Raw genomic sequence first — 23229 nt, 5'->3', positions numbered from 1 at the left:
GTACATACTAACTGATTGCGCCACAGAGACACTTTGCAAAAGTCCATACTGACAAAGGCTAATAAGCATTCATCTAAAACGTTTCCTAGAAAAACTTAAAAAAGTCAATAATCTGGAGCGTTTTTGTAAGATGTTTCTTCTATCAACCAACGAAGAAACACATTGGTACTTTCCCATGATGAGTGAGTGCTTCAGGATCTCTTGCACTTACATGTGCAGCAGAGTACAGCAATGGAAGCATGCTGGGCCCATAACCCAGAGGTAGGCAGATTGAAACTATCCTCTGCTATATGCATTTTTTTTTGTTAATTAAAGTAATCCAAAACTGGGATTGATATTTTGGCTCTTTTATTTTTACTTAAAGTACAATAACTTTTACCATTTTAATTTGTTTTAATAGTATATTGACAGTATTGTTTTCTTTCAAAAATCCACTTCATTTTCTTTACCCTATTATTAAAATGGTAATTGACAAAAACAAACTACATTGTCATCAGAAGAGCAATATAAAATGTACAAGTGATATATTAAAATCATCTTTCCAGCTTGAATTTCAATGATGCATTGGGTCAACAAATTTGTGAGAAACATCTTCACCCTTAAATAAAGATTTTCTTAATTCCTTACCTGTGTGCTAATTAGATATCACCTTGTTTTCACATTAAACAGACTTCCACATGAGAAAGCAGCAAGGAAGCAGTGGCGTTAATGTTTCCTGGTGTCAACTTGTATTATTTCAGTAGACATTGAAATGAGGATGCATCTTGCTGCCTTTCCAATGAAGCAAGTTTAATTTAGTAATAGGTGAAAAACCATCCTTACAAAGGTGTTAATCAGAGACTTGGCTTTGTGGACACTTTTCAGAGAACAAATTTGTTAGCATAAAAATAAAGCCAGAAAATGAAGAGCTGTTTAATCACTCGATTGGATTTTTCTGCCAGCATATTTTTTTTCTCTGCAACCCACTGCTAAATTGTGCTTCCTAGCTGTTTTTTTATAAAATAACTGAATCAAATCTAACTCTGATTACATCAGAGAAGGCCATGTACCCTACACCATAAGAGGGGGTTTGAAATTTTGACTTGTCTACTTAAATATCACCAAAATCTGATCACAAGTTTAATTACATCCCTGGGTGGGATTGAACCACCAACCTTTCGGTTAATAGCCGAACACACTAACCGATTGCGCCACAGAGACACTTTGCAAAAAGTGCATACTGACAAAGGCTAATAAGCATAAATCTAGAACGTTTCCTAGAAAAACATTAAAAATCAATAATCTGGAGAGTTTTTGTAAGATGTTTCTTCCATCAACCAACGAATAAACACATTGGTACTTTCCCATGATGAGTGAGTGCTTCAGGATCTCTTGCACTTACATGTGCAGCAGAGTACTGCAATGGAAGCATGCTGGACCCATAACCCAGAGGTAGGCAGATTGAAACTATCCTTTGCTATATGCATTTTTTTTGTTAATTTAAGTAATCAAAACTGGGATTGATATTTTTGCTCTTTTATTTTTACTTAAAGTACAATAACTTTTACCATTTTAATTTGTTTTAATAGTATATTGACAGTATAGTTTTCTTTCAAAAATCCACTTAATTTTCTTTACCCTGTTATTAAAATGGTAATTGAAAAAAAAACTACATTGTCACCAGAAGAGCAATACAAAATGTACAAGTGATATATTAAAATCATCTTTCCAGCTTGAATTTCAATGATGCATTGGGGCAACAATTTTGTGAGAAACATCTTCACCCTTAAATAAAGATTTTCGGAATTCCTTACCTGTGTGCTAATTAGATATCACCTTGTTTTCACATTAAACAGACTTCCACATGAGAAAGCAGCAAGGATGCAGTGGCGTTAATGTTTCCTGGTGTCAACCCTGTATTATTTCAGTAGACATTGAAATGAGGATGCATCTTGCTGCCTTTCCAATGAAGCAAGTATAATTTAGTAATAGGTGAAAAACCATCCTTACAAAGGTGTTAATCAGAGACTTGGCTTTGTGGACACTTTTCAGAGAACAAATTTGTTAGCATAAAAATAAAGCCAGAAAATGAAGAGCTGTTTAATCACTCAATTGGATTTTTCTGCCAGCATATTTTTTTTCTCTGCAAACCACTGCTAAATTGTGCTTCCTAGCTGTTTTTATAAAATCAATGAATCAAATCTAACTCTGATTACATCAGAGAAGGCCAGGTACCCTACACCATAAGAGGCGGTTTGAAATTTTGACTTGTCTACTTAAAGATCACCAAAATCTGATAACAAGATCAATTACATCCCTGGGTGGGATTGAACCACCAACCTTTTAGTTAACAGCCGTACACACTAACTGATTGCGCCACAGAGACACTTTGCGAAAGTGCATACTGACAAAGGCTAATAAGCATTCATCTAAAACGTTTCCTAGAAAAACTTTAAAAAGTCAATAATCTGGAGAGTTTTATAAGATGTGTTGAATACTGTGACAGAGGCAACCTGCTGAAGGCCTAACAGTTATGTGTGTGCACTACGGGATAGTACGTATATTATGTATACATCCAATAAGCAAAGGGTTCTCATATTCACTAGTATAATATGAAAGCATAACAGAATCCATTTTGATTCTAGCTAGATGATATAGCAAATTCATCTTGAACTTTTTACACACCCTGAGAGAAAAACAACTTTGTTGGCTAAGTATTGTTTCCACATACGCACTTTCTAAAAGCTCATAGAGACCAGATGTAATTCCTAATATGGACACAGTTGAAGCTCACGAGTATCTTTTTAGTATTCTTGACAATTGTCCCAATATTGCATAACTCTATTGCCTAACATTGTATTCCTGGGGTATGAAATCATATGGGAGGAATATACAAAAGGGGTGTAACTGTGTATTATATAAAACTCATTGTTGATACGTGTATGTTGTTGTTAAATGATTTGACACAGGACGAGAGAATGCTACTTCTCCCCTGTATACGGGCGTGGCCCTTTGAATAAATAATAATTGATTTTTATAAATCCATTTTCAATTCATTCTTTTACCTAACAACCCAAACAGCAACAAGATGGTTAATTTAGTTAATCCAAGAGAATTCAACAGATGGGGGCTATGTCCTTGGAACTATAGATCTCGATCTCTTCATCAAATTCTCAAAGGGGTGTGCCAGCCAGCCAGCAGCTGATGATGGAAGGAACATCCCAAGTCATAACAGCACTGGTAAGTATAGAATACCATGGTATGTGCTGTATTCCAGTACATGCTGTTTCTATACCTGCCAGCTGTCTGTGTGATTGTATTTTTTATAATATGAGAATGAGAAGTGGAGAGATTGAAAAAAAACTAGTAAAATAACTCAGGGACCTGTTTGTTGTTGCTTGTTTGTAAAATGAATACCAAAATTATGTCCAAATCGGTTGAAGGACCAAGTAACTCGGAAATGATGATTGACAGATGCTGTTGCATGTAAATAAGAATACCAAAATTAATTCAAAGATTTGAGCAAAGAAACAGTGACCTGTGTTTTTCACTCTATGAATGATTGCATGAATAAGTGCTTTGGACCAAGAGCCAAATAAAGTAAAAAGCACATAGATCACCTCCACTTGTTAGTCAGCTACACGTGTATAAGAAGGGTACATTAGAAAAAAATAGAGTGAACAACCCGAGGTTATAGGGATTATATGTAACTGAGTGTAAGTATATATTGCAATACTGAGCTGCTAAGAGCTGCTGGTTGTTTTAAGCATAACCTAAGCATGTTGCTTTGTGATTGTAGTTGTGATAAGAGGATCTACTGCAGCTTCCCAGTTGACAGACGTGTCGCGTGTGTGAAAAATTGCAGGGATTGCGAATTTTTCCAGCGTATGGGAAGGGCAGGGAGGATTAACCCTAAGTGTGCATATCATGTATGGAAGAAATATTCCATAGAAGCACAAATTTTGTATAGTACTGTGACAAAGGGTACAGTATATGTTTTGCATTTAAATCATGCTGTATAATATTGGCCTGATCAACCAATACTAAGCGTATTTTGAAATCGGCAAAACTGTTGAAATCTGCAAGAAATTGAAGTTTGCAAACTGTATTTAAATTTGTGTGTTATGGTTTTGTGTGTGGGACATAATGTTCAGTTAAGTATATTCTCAGATCTGTGTCTAATGGAAACCTTCTGTCTGTGATTGGCATGGTTACAAGTTTTGAAATAATAAGGTTTGTGGTACCGAAACCGGACGGTTCGGTGAGACCCATTTTAAATTTTAAATCTTTGAACACGTATATAAAACGGTTCAAGTTCAAGATGGAATCGCTCAGGGCGGTTATCTCAAGCCTGGAGGAAGGGGATTACATGGTATCACTGGACATCAAGGATGCTTACCTGCATGTCCCCATTTACTCTCCTCACCAGGAGTACCTCAGATTTGTGGTACAGGACTGTCATTACCAATTCCAGACGCTGCCGTTTGGTCTGTCCACGGCACCGAGGGTGTTTACCAAGGTAATGGCCGAGATGATGATACTCCTGCGAAAAAAGGGAGTTATAATTATCCCGTACTTGGACGATCTCCAGATAAAGGCGAGGTCCAAGGAACAGTTGTTGATCGGAGTAGCACTAGAATTAAAATTTTAAAGCCTCCTGTTAGGCCATCATCTACACGACATAGCCCTGAATTTTCCAATGCGCAGCTCTTTGCAAAAGAGAGATATTGGCAAGGAAAAGCTGTCTTGTACCTTTGCATTTTTCTCCCAAACGAAGGACACTAGAAAGAAAATTTTAAAGCCTCCTGTTAGGCCATCATCTACACGACATAGCCCTGAATTTTCCAATGCGCAGCTCTTTGCAAAAGAGAGATATTGGCAAGGAAAAGCTGTCTTGTACCATTGCATTTTTCTCCCAAACGAAGGACACTAGAAAGAAAATTTTAAAGCCTCCTGTTACGCCATCATCTACACGACATAGCCCTGAATTTTCCAATGCGCAGCTCTTTGCAAAAGAGAGATATTGGCAAGGAAAAGCTGTCTTGTACCTTTGCATTTTTCTCCCAAACGAAGGTCACTAGAAAGAAAATTTTAAAGCCTCCTGTTAGGCCATCATCTACACGACATAGCCCTGAATTTTCCAATGCGCAGCTCTTTGCAAAAGAGAGATATTGGCAAGGAAAAGCTGTCTTGTACCTTTGCATTTTTCTCCCAAACGAAGGTCACTAGAAAGAAATTTTTAAAGCCTCCTGTTAGGCCATCATCTACACGACATAGCCCTGAATTTTCCAATACGTAGCTCTTTGCAAAAGAGAGATATTGGCAAGGAAAAGCTGTCTTGTACCTTTGCATTTTTCTCCCAAACGAAGGACACTAGAAAGAAAATTTTAAAGCCTCCTGTTAGGCCATCATCTACACGACATAGCCCTGAATTTTCCAATGCGCAGCTCTTTGCAAAAGAGAGATATTGGCAAGGAAAAGCTGTCTTGTACCTTTGCATTTTTCTCCCAAACGAAGGTCACTAGAAAGAAAATTTTAAAGCCTCCTGTTAGGCCATCATCTACACGACATAGCCCTGAATTTTCCAATGCGTAGCTCTTTGCAAAAGAGAGATATTGGCAAGGAAAAGCTGTCTTGTACCTTTGCATTTTTCTCCCAAACGAAGGACACTAGAAAGAAAATTTTAAAGCCTCCTGTTAGGCCATCATCTACACGACATAGCCCTGAATTTTCCAATGCGCAGCTCTTTGCAAAAGAGAGATATTGGCAAGGAAAAGCTGTCTTGTACCTTTGCATTTTTCTCCCAAACGAAGGTCACTAGAAAGAAATTTTTAAAGCCTCCTGTTAGGCCATCATCTACACGACATAGCCCTGAATTTTCCAATACGTAGCTCTTTGCAAAAGAGAGATATTGGCAAGGAAAAGCTGTCTTGTACCTTTGCATTTTTCTCCCAAACGAAGGACACTAGAATAAAAATTTTAAAGCCTCCTGTTAGGCCATCATCTACACGACATAGCCCTGAATTTTCCAATGCGCAGCTCTTTGCAAAAGAGAGATATTGGCAAGGAAAAGCTGTCTTGTACCTTTGCATTTTTCTCCCAAACGAAGGTCACTAGAAAGAAAATTTTAAAGCCTCCTGTTAGGCCATCATCTACACGACATAGCCCTGAATTTTCCAATGCGTAGCTCTTTGCAAAAGAGAGATATTGGCAAGGAAAAGCTGTCTTGTACCTTTGCATTTTTCTCCCAAACGAAGGACACTAGAAAGAAAATTTTAAAGCCTCCTGTTAGGCCATCATCTACACGACATAGCCCTGAATTTTCCAATGCGCAGCTCTTTGCAAAAGAGAGATATTGGCAAGGAAAAGCTGTCTTGTACCTTTGCATTTTTCTCCCAAACGAAGGACACTAGAAAGAAAATTTTAAAGCCTCCTGTTAGGCCATCATCTACACGACATAGCCCTGAATTTTCCAATGCGCAGCTCTTTGCAAAAGAGAGATATTGGCAAGGAAAAGCTGTCTTGTACCATTGCATTTTTCTCCCAAACGAAGGACACTAGAAAGAAAATTTTAAAGCCTCCTGTTAGGCCATCATCTACACGACATAGCCCTGAATTTTCCAATGCGCAGCTCTTTGCAAAAGAGAGATATTGGCAAGGAAAAGCTGTCTTGTACCATTGCATTTTTCTCCCAAACGAAGGACACTAGAAAGAAAATTTTAAAGCCTCCTGTTAGGCCATCATCTACACGACATAGCCCTGAATTTTCCAATGCGCAGCTCTTTGCAAAAGAGAGATATTGGCAAGGAAAATCTGTCTTGTACCTTTGCATTTTTCTCCCAAACGAAGGTCACTAGAAAGAAAATTTTAAAGCCTCCTGTTAGGCCATCATCTACACGACATAGCCCTGAATTTTCCAATGCGCAGCTCTTTGCAAAAGAGAGATATTGGCAAGGAAAAGCTGTCTTGTACCTTTGCATTTTTCTCCCAAACGAAGGTCACTAGAAAGAAATTTTTAAAGCCTCCTGTTAGGCCATCATCTACACGACATAGCCCTGAATTTTCCAATGCGTAGCTCTTTGCAAAAGAGAGATATTGGCAAGGAAAAGCTGTCTTGTACCTTTGCATTTTTCTCCCAAACGAAGGACACTAGAAAGAAAATTTTAAAGCCTCCTGTTAGGCCATCATCTACACGACATAGCCCTGAATTTTCCAATGCGCAGCTCTTTGCAAAATAGAGATATTGGCAAGGTAAAGCTGTCTTGTACCTTTGCATTTTTTTCCCAAACGAAGGACACTAGAATTAAAATTTTAAAGCCTCCTGTTAGGCCATCATCTACACGACATAGCCCTGAATTTTCCAATGCGCAGCTCTTTGCAAAAGAGAGATATTGGCAAGGAAAAGCTGTCTTGTACCTTTGCATTTTTCTCCCAAACGAAGGACACTAGAAAGATAATTTTAAAGCCTCCTGTTAGGCCATCATCTACACGACATGGCCCTGAATTTTCCAATGCGCAGCTCTTTGCAAAAGAGAGATATTGGCAAGGAAAAGCTGTCTTGTACCTTTGCATTTTTCTCCCAAACGAAGGACACTAGAATTAAAATTTTAAAGCCTCCTATTAGTGCTTCATCTAAACGGCATAGCCCTGAATTTTCCAATGCGTAGCTCTTTGCAATAGAGAGATATTGGCAAGGAAAAGCTGTCTTGTACCTTTGCATTTTTCTCCCAAACGAAGGACACTAGAATTAAAATTTTAAAGCCTCCTGTTAGGCCATCATCTACACGACATAGCCCTGAATTTTCCAATGCGCAGCTCTTTGCAAAAGAGAGATATTGGCAAGGAAAAGCTGTCTTGTACCTTTGCATTTTTCTCCCAAACGAAGGACACTAGAAAGAAAATTTTAAAGCCTCCTGTTAGGCCATCATCTACACGACATAGCCCTGAATTTTCCAATGCGCAGCTCTTTGCAAAAGAGAGATATTGGCAAGGAAAAGCTGTCTTGTACCATTGCATTTTTCTCCCAAACGAAGGACACTAGAAAGAAAATTTTAAAGCCTCCTGTTAGGCCATCATCTGCACGACATAGCCCTGAATTTTCCAATGCGCAGCTCTTTGCAAAAGAGAGATATTGGCAAGGAAAAGCTGTCTTGTACCTTTGCATTTTTCTCCCAAACGAAGGTCACTAGAAAGAAAATTTTAAAGCCTCCTGTTAGGCCATCATCTACACGACATAGCCCTGAATTTTCCAATGCGCAGCTCTTTGCAAAAGAGAGACATTGGCAAGGAAAAGCTGTCTTGTACCTTTGCATTTTTCTCCCAAACGAAGGTCACTAGAAAGAAAATTTTAAAGCCTCCTGTTAGGCCATCATCTACACGACATAGCCCTGAATTTTCCAATGCGCAGCTCTTTGCAAAAGAGAGATATTGGCAAGGAAAAGCTGTCTTGTACCTTTGCATTTTTCTCCCAAACGAAGGACACTAGAAAGAAAATGTTAAAGCCTCCTGTTAGGCCATCATCTACACGACATAGCCCTGAATTTTCCAATGCGTAGCTCTTTGCAAAAGAGAGATATTGGCAAGGAAAAGCTGTCTTGTACCATTGCATTTTTCTCCCAAACGAAGGACACTAGAAAGAAAATGTTAAAGCCTCCTGTTAGTGCTTCATCTACACGGTATAGCCCTGAATTTTCCAATGCGCAGCTCTTTGCAAAAGAGAGATATTGGCAAGGAAAAGCTGTCTTGTACCTTTGCATTTTTCTCCCAAACGAAGGACACTAGAATGAAAATTTTAAAGCCTCCTGTTAGTGCTTCAGCTACACGGCATAGCCCTGAATTTTCTAATGCGTAGCTCTTTGCAAAAGAGAGATATTGGCAAGGAAAAGCTGTCTTGTACCTTTGCATTTTTCTCCCAAACGAAGGACACTAGAAAGAAAATTTTAAAGCCTCCTGTTAGGCCATCATCTATACGACATAGCCCTGAATTTTCCAATGCGTAGCTCTTTGCAAAAGAGAGATATTGGCAAGGAAAAGCTGTCTTGTACCTTTGCATTTTTCTCCCAAACGAAGGACACTAGAAAGAAAATTTTAAAGCCTCCTGTTAGGCCATCATCTACACGGCATAGCCCTGAATTTTCCAATGCGCAGCTCTTTGCAAAAGAGAGATATTGGCAAGGAAAAGCTGTCTTTACCTTTGCATTTTTCTCCCAAACGAAGGTCACTAGAAAGAATTTTTTAAAGCCTCCTGTTAGTGCTTCAGCTACACGGCATAGCCCTGAATTTTCTAATGCGTAGCTCTTTGCAAAAGAGAGATATTGGCAAGGAAAAGCTGTCTTGTACCTTTGCATTTTTCTCCCAAACGAAGGACACTAGAAAGAAAATTTTAAAGCCTCCTGTTAGGCCATCATCTATATGACATAGCCCTGAATTTTCCAATGCGTAGCTCTTTGCAAAAGAGAGATATTGGCAAGGAAAAGCTGTCTTGTACCTTTGCATTTTTCTCCCAAACGAAGGACACTAGAAAGAAAATTTGAAAGCCTCCTGTTAGGCCATCATCTACACGGCATAGCCCTGAATTTTCCAATGCGCAGCTCTTTGCAAAAGAGAGATATTGGCAAGGAAAAGCTGTCTTTACCTTTGCATTTTTCTCCCAAACGAAGGACACTAGAAAGATAATTTTAATGCCTCCTGTTAGGCCATCATCTACACGACATAGCCCTGAATTTTCCAATGCGTAGCTCTTTGCAAAAGAGAGATATTGGCAAGGAAAAGCTGTCTTGTACCTTTGCATTTTTCTCCCAAACGAAGGACACTAGAATTAAAATTTTAAAGCCTCCTGTTAGTGCTTCATCTAAACGGCATAGCCCTGAATTTTCCAATGCGTAGCTCTTTGCAATAGAGAGATATTGGCAAGGAAAAGCTGTCTTGTACCTTTGCATTTTTCTCCCAAACGAAGGACACTAGAATTAAAATTTTAAAGCCTCCTGTTAGGCCATCATCTACACGACATAGCCCTGAATTTTCCAATGCGCAGCTCTTTGCAAAAGAGAGATATTGGCAAGGAAAAGCTGTCTTGTACCTTTGCATTTTTCTCCCAAACGAAGGACACTAGAAAGAAAATTTTAAAGCCTCCTGTTAGGCCATCATCTACACGACATAGCCCTGAATTTTCCAATGCGCAGCTCTTTGCAAAAGAGAGATATTGTCAAGGAAAAGCTGTCTTGTACCATTGCATTTTTCTCCCAAACGAAGGACACTAGAAAGAAAATTTTAAAGCCTCCTGTTAGGCCATCATCTACACGACATAGCCCTGAATTTTCCAATGCGCAGCTCTTTGCAAAAGAGAGATATTGGCAAGGAAAAGCTGTCTTATACCTTTGCATTTTTCTCCCAAACGAAGGTCACTAGAAAGAAAATTTTAAAGCCTCCTGTTAGGCCATCATCTACACGACATAGCCCTGAATTTTCCAATGCGCAGCTCTTTGCAAAAGAGAGATATTGGCAAGGAAAAGCTGTCTTGTACCTTTGCATTTTTCTCCCAAACGAAGGTCACTAGAAAGAAAATTTTAAAGCCTCCTGTTAGGCCATCATCTACACGACATAGCCCTGAATTTTCCAATGCGCAGCTCTTTGCAAAAGAGGGATATTGGCAAGGAAAAGCTGTCTTGTACCTTTGCATTTTTCTCCCAAACGAAGGACACTAGAAAGAAAATGTTAAAGCCTCCTGTTAGGCCATCATCTACACGACATAGCCCTGAATTTTCCAATGCGTAGCTCTTTGCAAAAGAGAGATATTGGCAAGGAAAAGCTGTCTTGTACCATTGCATTTTTCTCCCAAACGAAGGACACTAGAAAGAAAATTTTAAAGCCTCCTGTTAGTGCTTCATCTACACGGTATAGCCCTGAATTTTCCAATGCGCAGCTCTTTGCAAAAGAGAGATATTGGCAAGGAAAAGCTGTCTTGTACCTTTGCATTTTTCTCCCAAACGAAGGACACTAGAATGAAAATTTTAAAGCCTCCTGTTAGTGCTTCAGCTACACGGCATAGCCCTGAATTTTCTAATGCGTAGCTCTTTGCAAAAGAGAGATATTGGCAAGGAAAAGCTGTCTTGTACCTTTGCATTTTTCTCCCAAACGAAGGACACTAGAAAGAAAATTTTAAAGCCTCCTGTTAGGCCATCATCTATACGACATAGCCCTGAATTTTCCAATGCGTAGCTCTTTGCAAAAGAGAGATATTGGCAAGGAAAAGCTGTCTTGTACCTTTGCATTTTTCTCCCAAACGAAGGACACTAGAAAGAAAATTTTAAAGCCTACTGTTAGGCCATCATCTACTAGACATAGCCCTGAATTTTCCAATGCGTAGCTCTTTGCAAAAGAGAGATATTGGCAAGGAAAAGCTGTCTTGTACCTTGCATTTTTCTCCCAAACGAAGGACACTAGAAAGAAAATTTGAAAGCCTACTGTTAGGCCATCATCTACAAGACATAGCCCTGAATTTTCCAATGCGTAGCTCTTTGCAAAAGAGAGATATTGGCAAGGAAAAGCTGTCTTGTACCTTTGCATTTTTCTCCCAAACGAAGGACACTAGAAAGATAATTTTAAAGCCTCCTGTTAGGCCATCATCTACACGACATAGCCCTGAATTTTCCAATGCGCAGCTCTTTGCAAAAGAGAGATATTGGCAAGGAAAAGCTGTCTTGTACCTTTGCATTTTTCTCCCAAACGTAGGACACTAGAAAGAAAATTTTAAAGCCTCCTGTTAGGCCATCATCTACACGGCATAGCCCTGAATTTTCCAATGCGCCGCTCTTTGCAAAAGAGAGATATTGGCAAGGAAAAGCTGTCTTTACCTTTGCATTTTTCTCCCAAACGAAGGGCACTAGAAAGATAATTTTAAAGCCTCCTGTTAGGCCATCATCTACACGACATAGCCCTGAATTTTCCAATGCGTAGCTCTTTGCAAAAGAGAGATATTGGCAAGGAAAAGCTGTCTTGTACCTTTGCATTTTTCTCCCAAACGAAGGGCACTAGAAAGATAATTTTAAAGCCTCCTGTTAGGCCGTCATCTACACGACATAGCCCTGAATTTTCCAATGCGCAGCTCTTTGCAAAAGAGAGATATTGGCAAGGAAAAGCTGTCTTGTACCTTTGCATTTTTCTCCCAAACGAAGGACACTAGAAAGATAATTTTAAAGCCTCCTGTTAGTGCTTCATCTACACGGCATAGCCCTGAATTTTCCAATGCGTAGCTCTTTGCAATAGAGAGATATTGGCAAGGAAAAGCTGTCTTGTACCTTTGCATTTTTCTCCCAAACGAAGGACACTAGAAAGATAATTTTAAAGCCTCCTGTTAGTGCTTCCTCTACACGGCATAGCCCTGAATTTTCCAATGCGTAGCTCTTTGCAATAGAGAGATATTGGCAAGGAAAAGCTGTCTTGTACCTTTGCATTTTTCTCCCAAACGAAGGACACTAGAATTAAAATTTTAAAGCCTCCTGTTAGGCCATCATCTACACGACATAGCCCTGAATTTTCCAATGCGCAGCTCTTTGCAAAAGAGAGATATTGGCAAGGAAAAGCTGTCTTGTACCTTTGCATTTTTCTCCCAAACGAAGGACACTAGAAAGAAAATTTTAAAGCCTCCTGTTAGGCCATCATCTACACGACATAGCCCTGAATTTTCCAATGCGCAGCTCTTTGCAAAAGAGAGATATTGTCAAGGAAAAGCTGTCTTGTACCATTGCATTTTTCTCCCAAACGAAGGACACTAGAAAGAAAATTTTAAAGCCTCCTGTTAGGCCATCATCTACACGACATAGCCCTGAATTTTCCAATGCGCAGCTCTTTGCAAAAGAGAGATATTGGCAAGGAAAAGCTGTCTTATACCTTTGCATTTTTCTCCCAAACGAAGGTCACTAGAAAGAAAATTTTAAAGCCTCCTGTTAGGCCATCATCTACACGACATAGCCCTGAATTTTCCAATGCGCAGCTCTTTGCAAAAGAGAGATATTGGCAAGGAAAAGCTGTCTTGTACCTTTGCATTTTTCTCCCAAACGAAGGTCACTAGAAAGAAAATTTTAAAGCCTCCTGTTAGGCCATCATCTACACGACATAGCCCTGAATTTTCCAATGCGCAGCTCTTTGCAAAAGAGGGATATTGGCAAGGAAAAGCTGTCTTGTACCTTTGCATTTTTCTCCCAAACGAAGGACACTAGAAAGAAAATGTTAAAGCCTCCTGTTAGGCCATCATCTACACGACATAGCCCTGAATTTTCCAATGCGTAGCTCTTTGCAAAAGAGAGATATTGGCAAGGAAAAGCTGTCTTGTACCATTGCATTTTTCTCCCAAACGAAGGACACTAGAAAGAAAATTTTAAAGCCTCCTGTTAGTGCTTCATCTACACGGTATAGCCCTGAATTTTCCAATGCGCAGCTCTTTGCAAAAGAGAGATATTGGCAAGGAAAAGCTGTCTTGTACCTTTGCATTTTTCTCCCAAACGAAGGACACTAGAATGAAAATTTTAAAGCCTCCTGTTAGTGCTTCAGCTACACGGCATAGCCCTGAATTTTCTAATGCGTAGCTCTTTGCAAAAGAGAGATATTGGCAAGGAAAAGCTGTCTTGTACCTTTGCATTTTTCTCCCAAACGAAGGACACTAGAAAGAAAATTTTAAAGCCTCCTGTTAGGCCATCATCTATACGACATAGCCCTGAATTTTCCAATGCGTAGCTCTTTGCAAAAGAGAGATATTGGCAAGGAAAAGCTGTCTTGTACCTTTGCATTTTTCTCCCAAACGAAGGACACTAGAAAGAAAATTTTAAAGCCTACTGTTAGGCCATCATCTACTAGACATAGCCCTGAATTTTCCAATGCGTAGCTCTTTGCAAAAGAGAGATATTGGCAAGGAAAAGCTGTCTTGTACCTTGCATTTTTCTCCCAAACGAAGGACACTAGAAAGAAAATTTGAAAGCCTACTGTTAGGCCATCATCTACAAGACATAGCCCTGAATTTTCCAATGCGTAGCTCTTTGCAAAAGAGAGATATTGGCAAGGAAAAGCTGTCTTGTACCTTTGCATTTTTCTCCCAAACGAAGGACACTAGAAAGATAATTTTAAAGCCTCCTGTTAGGCCATCATCTACACGACATAGCCCTGAATTTTCCAATGCGCAGCTCTTTGCAAAAGAGAGATATTGGCAAGGAAAAGCTGTCTTGTACCTTTGCATTTTTCTCCCAAACGTAGGACACTAGAAAGAAAATTTTAAAGCCTCCTGTTAGGCCATCATCTACACGGCATAGCCCTGAATTTTCCAATGCGCCGCTCTTTGCAAAAGAGAGATATTGGCAAGGAAAAGCTGTCTTTACCTTTGCATTTTTCTCCCAAACGAAGGGCACTAGAAAGATAATTTTAAAGCCTCCTGTTAGGCCATCATCTACACGACATAGCCCTGAATTTTCCAATGCGTAGCTCTTTGCAAAAGAGAGATATTGGCAAGGAAAAGCTGTCTTGTACCTTTGCATTTTTCTCCCAAACGAAGGGCACTAGAAAGATAATTTTAAAGCCTCCTGTTAGGCCGTCATCTACACGACATAGCCCTGAATTTTCCAATGCGCAGCTCTTTGCAAAAGAGAGATATTGGCAAGGAAAAGCTGTCTTGTACCTTTGCATTTTTCTCCCAAACGAAGGACACTAGAAAGATAATTTTAAAGCCTCCTGTTAGTGCTTCATCTACACGGCATAGCCCTGAATTTTCCAATGCGTAGCTCTTTGCAATAGAGAGATATTGGCAAGGAAAAGCTGTCTTGTACCTTTGCATTTTTCTCCCAAACGAAGGACACTAGAAAGATAATTTTAAAGCCTCCTGTTAGTGCTTCCTCTACACGGCATAGCCCTGAATTTTCCAATGCGTAGCTCTTTGCAATAGAGAGATATTGGCAAGGAAAAGCTGTCTTGTACCTTTGCATTTTTCTCCCAAACGAAGGACACTAGAAAGATAATTTTAAAGCCTCCTGTTAGTGCTTCATCTACACGGCATAGCCCTGAATTTTCCAATGCGTAGCTCTTTGCAAAAGAGAGATATTGGCAAGGAAAAGCTGTCTTGTACCTTTGCATTTTTCTCCCAAACGAAGGACACTAGAAAGATAATTTTAAAGCCTCCTGTTAGGCCATCATCTACACGACATAGCCCTGAATTTTCCAATGCGCAGCTCTTTGCAAAAGAGAGATATTGGCAAGGAAAAGCTGTCTTGTACCTTTGCATTTTTCTCCCAAACGAAGGACACTAGAAAATAAGAATTTACTTACCGATAATTCTATTTCTCGGAGTCCGTAGTGGATGCTGGGGTTCCTGAAAGGACCATGGGGAATAGCGGCTCCGCAGGAGACAGGGCACAAAAGTAAAGCTTTTACAGGTCAGGTGGTGTGTACTGGCTCCTCCCCCTATGACCCTCCTCCAGACTCCAGTTAGGTACTGTGCCCGGACGAGCGTACACAATAAGGGAGGATTTTGAATCCCGGGTAAGACTCATACCAGCCACACCAATCACACCGTACAACTTGTGATCTAAACCCAGTTAACAGTATGATAACAGAGGAGCCTCTGAAAGATGGCTTCCTAAACAATAACCCGAATTAGTTAACAATAACTATGTACAAGTATTGCAGATAATCCGCACTTGGGATGGGCGCCCAGCATCCACTACGGACTCCGAGAAATAGAATTATCGGTAAGTAAATTCTTATTTTCTCTATCGTCCTAAGTGGATGCTGGGGTTCCTGAAAGGACCATGGGGATTATACCAAAGCTCCCAAACGGGCGGGAGAGTGCGGATGACTCTGCAGCACCGAATGAGAGAACTCCAGGTCCTCCTTTGCCAGGGTATCAAATTTGTAAAAATTTACAAACGTGTTCTCCCCTGACCACGTAGCTGCTCGGCAGAGTTGTAATGCCGAGACCCCTCGGGCAGCCGCCCAAGATGAGCCCACCTTCCTTGCGGAATGGGCCTTAACAGATTTAGGCTGTGGCAGGCCTGCCACAGAATGTACAAGTTGAATTTTGTTACAAATCCAACGAGCAATCGACTGCTTAGAAGCAGGTGCACCCAACTTGTTGGGTGCATACAGTATAAACAGCGAGTCAGATTTTCTGACTCCAGCCGTCCTTTAAATGTATATTTTTAAGGCTCTGACAACGTCCAACAACTTGGAGTCCTTCAAGTCGTCTGTAGCCGCAGGCACTACAATAGGCTGGTTCAGGTGAAACGCTGATACCACCTTAGGGAGAAAATGCGGACGCGTCCGCAGCTCTGCCCTATGTCGAATGGAAAATTAAATATGGGCTTTTATAAAACAAAGCCGCCAGTTCAGATACTCTCCCGGCCGAAGCCAGGGCCAGTAACATAGTCACTTTCCATGTGAGATATTTCAAATCCACATTCTTTAGTGGTTCAAACCAATTGGATTTGAGGAAATCTAAAACTACATTTAGATCCCACGGTGCCACCTTAGGCACCACAGGAGGCTGTATATGCAGTACTCCTTTGATAAAAATCTGGACCTCAGGGACTGAGGCCAATTCTTTTTGGAAGAATATTGATAGGGCCGAAATTTGAACCTTAATAGATCCCAATTTGAGACCCATAGACAATCCTGATTGCAGGAAATGTAGGAAAACGACCCAGTTGAAATTCCTCCATCGGAGCACTCCGCTGCTCGCACCACGCAACATATTTTCGCCAAATACGGCGATAATGCTTCGCGGTGACTTCCTTCCTTGCCTTTATCAAGGTAGGAATGACTTCTTCTGGAATGCCTTTTCCTTTTAGGATCTGGCATTCAAACGCCATGCCGTCAAAACGCAGCCGCGGTAAGTCTTGAAAAAGACAAGGACCCTGCTGAAGCAGGTCCCTTCTCAGAACTAGAGGCCACGGATCGTCCGTGACCATCTCTTGAAGTTCCGGGTACCAAGTCCTTCTTGGCCAATCCGGAGCCACTAGTCTTACTCCTCTTTGCCGTATAATCCTCAATACCTTTGGTATGAGAGGCAGAGGAGGAAACACATATACCGACTGGTACACCCAAGGTGTTACCAGCGCGTCCACAGCTATTGCCTGCGGATCTCTTGACCTGGCGCAATACCTGTCCAGTGTTTTGTTGAGGCGAGACGCCATCATGTCCACCATTGGTTTTACCCAACGGTTTAATAGCATGTGGAAAACTTCTGGATGAAGTCCCCACTCTCCCGGGTGAAGGTCGTGTCTGCTGAGGAAGTCTGCTTCCCAGTTGTCCACGCCCGGGATGAATACTGCTGACAGTGCTATCACGTGATTCTCCGCCCAGCGAAGGATCCTGGCAGCTTCTGCCATTGCCCTCCTGCTTCTTGTGCCGCCCTGTCTGTTTACATGGGCGACTGCCGTGATGTTGTCCGACTGGATCAACACCGGTCTTCCTTGAAGCAGAGGTTCCGCCTGGCTTAGAGCATTGTAGATTGCTCTTAGTTCCAGAATGCTTATGTGAAGAGACTTTTTCAGGCTCGACCACACTCCCTGGAAATTTCTTCCCTGTGTGACTGCTCCCCAGCCTCTCAGGCTGGCATCCGTGGTCACCAGGATCCAATCCTGCATGCCGAATCTGCGGCCCTCCAATAGATGAGCCTCCTGCAACCACCACAGAAGGGATACCCTTGTCCTCGGCGACAGGGTTATCCGCAGGTGCATCTGAAGATGCGACCCTGACCATTTGTCCAACAGATCCCTTTGCATGGAATCTGCCGAAAGGGATTGCTTCGTAAGAAGCTACCATTTTTTCCCAGGACTCTTGTGCATTGATGTACAGACACCTTTCCTGGTTTTAGGAGGTTCCTGACCAGGTCAGATAACTCCTTGGCTTTTTCTTCGGGAAGAAAAACCTTTTTCTGAACTGTGTCCAGAATCATCCCCAGGAACAGCAGACGAGTTGTCGGCATTAATTGGGATTTTGGAATATTCAGAATCCATCCGTGCTGCTTTAGCACCTCTTGAGATAGTGCTAAACCCATCTCTAGCTGTTCTCTGGACCTTGCCCTTATTAGGAGATCGTCCAAGTATGGGATAATTAATACGCCTTTTCTTCGAAGAAGAAATATTATCTCGGCCATTACCTTTGTAAAGACCCGAGGTGCCGTGGACAAACCAAACGGCAGCGTCTGAAACTGATAGTGACAGTTTTGTACAACGAACCTGAGGTACCCCTGGTGTGAGGGGTAATTGGAACGTGGAGATACGCATCCTTGATGTCCAAGGATACCATAAAGTCCCCTTCTTCCAGGTTCGCTATCACTGCTCTGAGTGACTCCATCTTGAACTTGAACTTCTTTATGTACAGGTTCAAGGACTTCAGATTTAGAATAGGCCTTACCGAGCCATCCGGCTTCGGTACCACAAAAAGAGTGGAATAATACCCCTTCCCTTGTTGTAGAAGAGGTACCTTGACTATCACCTGCTGAGAATACAGCTTGTGAATGGCTTCCAAAACCGTCTCCCTTTCTGAGGGGGACGTTGGTAAAGCAGACTTCAGGAAACGGCGAGGTGGCTCTGTCTCTAATTTCAACCTGTACCCCTGAGATATTATCTGCAGGATCCAGGGATTTACCTGCGAGTGAGCCCACTGCGCGCTGTAATTCTTGAGACGACCGCCTACCGCCCCCGAGTCCGCTTGCGAAGCCCCAGCGTCATGCTGAGGCTTTTGTAGAAGCCGGGGAGGGCTTCTGTTCCTGGGAAGGAGCTGCCTGTTGCTGTCTCTTCCCTCGTCCTCTGCCTCGTGGCAGATATGAATAGCCCTTTGCTCTCTTATTTTTAAAGGAACGAAAGGGCTGCGGTTGAAAGGTCGGTGCCTTTTTCTGTTGGGGAGTGACTTGAGGTAGAAAGGTGGATATCCCGGCCGTAGCCGTGGCCACCAAATCCGATAGACCGACCCCAAATAACTCCTCTACGCATCGCCTGTCCACTGTCGTGTCCATAAAGCTCTTCTGGCCGAAATGGACATAGCACACTTACCCGTGATGCCAGTGTGCAGATATCTCTCTGTGCATCACGCATATAAAGAAATGCATCCTTTATTTGTTCTAACGACAGTAAAATATTGTCCCTGTCCAGGGTATCAATATTTTCGATCAGGGACTCTGACCAAACTACCCCAGCACTGCACATCCAGGCAGTCGCAATAGCTGGTCGTAGTATAACACCTGCATGTGTGTATATACCTTTTTGGATATTTTCCATCCTCCTATCTGATGGATCTTTAAGTGCGGCCGTCTCAGGAGAGGGTAACGCCACTTGTTTTGATAAGCGTGTTAGCGCTTTGTCCACCCTAGGAGGTGTTTCCCAGCGCTCCCTAACCTCTGGCGGGAAAGGGTATAAAGCCAATAACTTCTTTGAAATTAGCAGTTTTTTATCGGGGCACCCCACGCTTCATCACACACGTCATTTAATTCTTCTGATTCGGTAAAAACTACTGGTAGTTTTTTCACACCCCACATAATACCCTGTTTAGTGGTACCTGTAGTATCAGCTAAATGTAACATCTCCTTTATTGCCAAAATCATATAACGTGTGGCCCTACTGGAAAATACGGTTGATTCGTCACCTTCACCACCGGAATCAGTGCCTGTGTCTGGGTCTGTGTCGACCGACTGAGGCAAGGGGCGTTTTACAGCCCCTGACGGTGTTTGAGGCGCCTGGACAGGCACTAATTGAGTGTCCGGCCGCCTCATGTCGGCAAACGACTGCTTAAGCGAGTTGACGCTATCCCGTAATTCCACAAATAAAGGCATCCATTCTGGTGTCGACCCCCTAGGAGGTGACATCCTCATATTTGGCAATTGCTCCGCCTCCACACCAATAACGTCCTCATACATGTCGACACACACGTACCGACACACAGCAGACACACAGGGAATGCTCTATACGAAGACAGGACCCACTAGCCCTTTGGGGAGACAGAGGGAGAGTCTGCCAGCACACACCAAAAAGCGCTATATATGACAGGGATAGCCTTATGATTAAGTGCTCCCTTATAGCTGCTTTTATATTAATATATTGCCATTTATTTTGCCCCCCCTCTCTGTTATACCCTGTTTCTGTAGTGCAGTGCAGGGGAGAGACCTGGGAGCCTTCCTGACCAGCGGAGCTGTGACAGAAAATGGCGCCGTGTGCTGAGGAGATAGGCCCCGCCCCTTTTTCGGCGGGCTCGTCTCCCGCTATTTAGTACATTTAGGCAGGGGTAAATATCTCCATATAGCCTCTGGGGCTATATGTGAGGTATTTTTAGCCTTTTTAAAGGTTTTCATTTGCCTCCCAGGGCGCCCCCCCCCCAGCGCCCTGCACCCTCAGTGACTGCCGTGTGAAGTGTGCTGAGAGGAAAATGGCGCACAGCTGCAGTGCTGTGCGCTACCTTAAGAAGACTGCAGGAGTCTTCAGCCGCCGATTCTGGACCTCTTCTTGCTTCAGCATCTGTGAGGGGGCCGGCGGCGTGGCTCCGGTGACCATCCAGGCTGTACCTGTGATCGTCCCTCTGGAGCTTCATGTCCAGTAGCCAAGAAGCCAATCCATCCTGCACGCAGGTGAGTTCACTTCTTCTCCCCTCTGTCCCTCGTTGCAGTGATCCTGTTGCCAGCAGGAATCACTGTAAAATAAAAAACCTAAGCTAAACTCTCTAAGCAGCTCTTTATGAGAGCCACCTAGAATTGCACCCTTCTCGGCCGGGCACAAAAATCTAACTGGAGTCTGGAGGAGGGTCATAGGGGGAGGAGCCAGTACACACCACCTGACCTGTAAAAGCTTTACTTTTGTGCCCTGTCTCCTGCGGAGCCGCTATTCCCCATGGTCCTTTCAGGAACCCCAGCATCCACTTAGGACGATAGAGAAAGATAATTTTAAAGCCTCCTGTTAGGCCATCATCTACACGACATAGCCCTGAATTTTCCAATGCGCAGCTCTTTGCAAAAGAGAGATATTGGCAAGGAAAAGCTGTCTTGTACCTTTGCATTTTTCTCCCAAACGAAGGACACTAGAAAGAAAATTTTAAAGCCTCCTGTTAGGCCATCATCTACACGGCATAGCCCTGAATTTTCCAATGCGCAGCTCTTTGCAAAAGAGAGATATTGGCAAGGAAAAGCTGTCTTGTACCTTTGCATTTTTCTCCCATACGAAGGACACTAGAAAGAAAATTTTAAAGCCTCCTGTTATTCCATCATCTACACGACATAGCCCTGAATTTTCCAATGCGCAGCTCTTTGCAAAAGAGAGATATTGGCAAGGAAAAGCTGTCTTGTACCATTGCATTTTTCTCCCAAACGAAGGACACTAGAAAGAAAATGTTAAAGCCTCCTGTTAGGCCATCATCTACACGACATAGCCCTGAATTTTCCAATGCGTAGCTCTTTGCAAAAGAGAGATATTGGCAAGGAAAAGCTGTCTTGTACCTTTGCATTTTTCTCCCAAACGAAGGACACTAGAAAGATAATTTTAAAGCCTCCTGTTAGGCCATCATCTACACGACATAGCCCTGAATTTTCCAATGCGCAGCTCTTTGCAAAAGAGAGATATTGGCAAGGAAAAGCTGTCTTGTACCTTTGCATTTTTCTCCCAAAAGAAGGACACTAGAAAGAAAATTTTAAAGCCTACTGTTAGGCCATCATCTACAAGACATAGCCCTGAATTTTCCAATGCGTAGCTCTTTGCAAAAGAGAGATATTGGCAAGGAAAAGCTGTCTTGTACCTTTGCATTTTTCTCCCAAACGAAGGACACTAGAAAGAAAATTTTAAAGCCTACTGTTAGGCCATCATCTACAAGACATAGCCCTGAATTTTCCAATGCGTAGCTCTTTGCAAAAGAGAGATATTGGCAAGGAAAAGCTGTCTTGTACCTTTGCATTTTTCTCCCAAACGAAGGACACTAGAAAGATAATTTTAAAGCCTCCTGTTAGGCCATCATCTACACGACATAGCCCTGATTTTTACAATGCGCAGCTCTTTGCAAAAGAGAGATATTGGCAAGGAAAAGCTGTCTTGTACCTTTGCATTTTTCTCCCAAACGAAGGACACTAGAAAGATAATTTTAAAGCCTCCTGTTAGGCAATCATCTACACGACATAGCCCTGAATTTTCCAATGCACAGCTCTTTGCAAAAGAGAGATATTGGCAAGGAAAAGCTGTCTTGTACCTTTGCATTTTTCTCCCAAACGAAGGACACTAGAAAGAAAATTTTAAAGCTTCCTGTTAGGCCATCATCTACACGGCATAGCCCTGAATTTTCCAATGCGCAGCTCTTTGCAAAGGAGAGATATTGGCAAGGAAAAGCTGTCTTGTACCTTTGCATTTTTCTCCCAAACGAAGGACACTAGAATGAAAATTTTAAAGCCTCCTGATAGTGCTTCATCTACACGGTATAGCCCTGAATTTTCCAATGCGCAGCTCTTTGCAAAAGAGAGATATTGGCAAGGAAAAGCTGTCTTGTACCTTTGCATTTTTCTCCCAAACGAAGGACACTAGAAAGATAATTTTAAAGCCTACTGTTAGGCCATCATCTACACGACATAGCCCTGAATTTTCCAATGCGCAGCTCTTTGCAAAAGAAAGATATTGGCAAGGAAAAGCTGTCTTGTACCTTTGCATTTTTCTCCCAAACGAAGGACACTAGAAAGAAAATTTTAAAGCCTCCTGTTAGGCCATCATCTACACGACATAGCCCTGAATTTTCCAATGCGCAGCTCTTTGCAAAAGAGAGATATTGGCAAGGAAAAGCTGTCTTGTACCTTTGCATTTTTCTCCCAAACGAAGGTCACTAGAAAGAAAATTTTAAAGCCTCCTGTTAGGCCATCATCTACACGACATAGCCCTGAATTTTCCAATGCGCAGCTCTTTGCAAAAGAGAGATATTGGCAAGGAAAAGCTGTCTTGTACCTTTGCATTTTTCTCCCAAACGAAGGACACTAGAAAGAAAATTTTTAAGCCTCCTGTTAGGCCATCATCTACACGGCATAGCCCTGAATTTTCCAATGCGCAGCTCTTTGCAAAAGAGAGATATTGGCAAGGAAAAGCTGTCTTGTACCTTTGCATTTTTCTCCCAAACGAAGGACACTAGAAAGAAAATTTTAAAGCCTCCTGTTAGTGCTTCATCTACACGGTATAGCCCTGAATTTTCCAATGCCCAGCTCTTTGCAAAAGAGAGATATTGGCAAGGAAAAGCTGTCTTGTACCTTTGCATTTTTCT

At 42.0% G+C, this 23229-nt stretch overlaps 1 non-coding gene across 1 annotated transcript; it reads right to left on the bottom strand.

The window, feature by feature from the left end:
• Positions 1–1126: 1126 nt before the first annotated feature.
• Positions 1127–1200, bottom strand: TRNAN-AUU (transfer RNA asparagine (anticodon AUU)). The gene has a single exon. It is a non-coding gene; the product is annotated as a tRNA-Asn (tRNA).
• Positions 1201–23229: the final 22029 nt, after the last annotated feature.

This window comes from Pseudophryne corroboree, unplaced genomic scaffold, assembly GCF_028390025.1.
Source record: "Pseudophryne corroboree isolate aPseCor3 unplaced genomic scaffold, aPseCor3.hap2 scaffold_1155, whole genome shotgun sequence".
Taxonomy (NCBI): Eukaryota; Metazoa; Chordata; class Amphibia; order Anura; family Myobatrachidae; genus Pseudophryne; species Pseudophryne corroboree.
The sequence above is the reverse complement of the archived record's forward strand: the minus strand, read 5'-3'. Positions and strand labels throughout refer to the sequence as shown.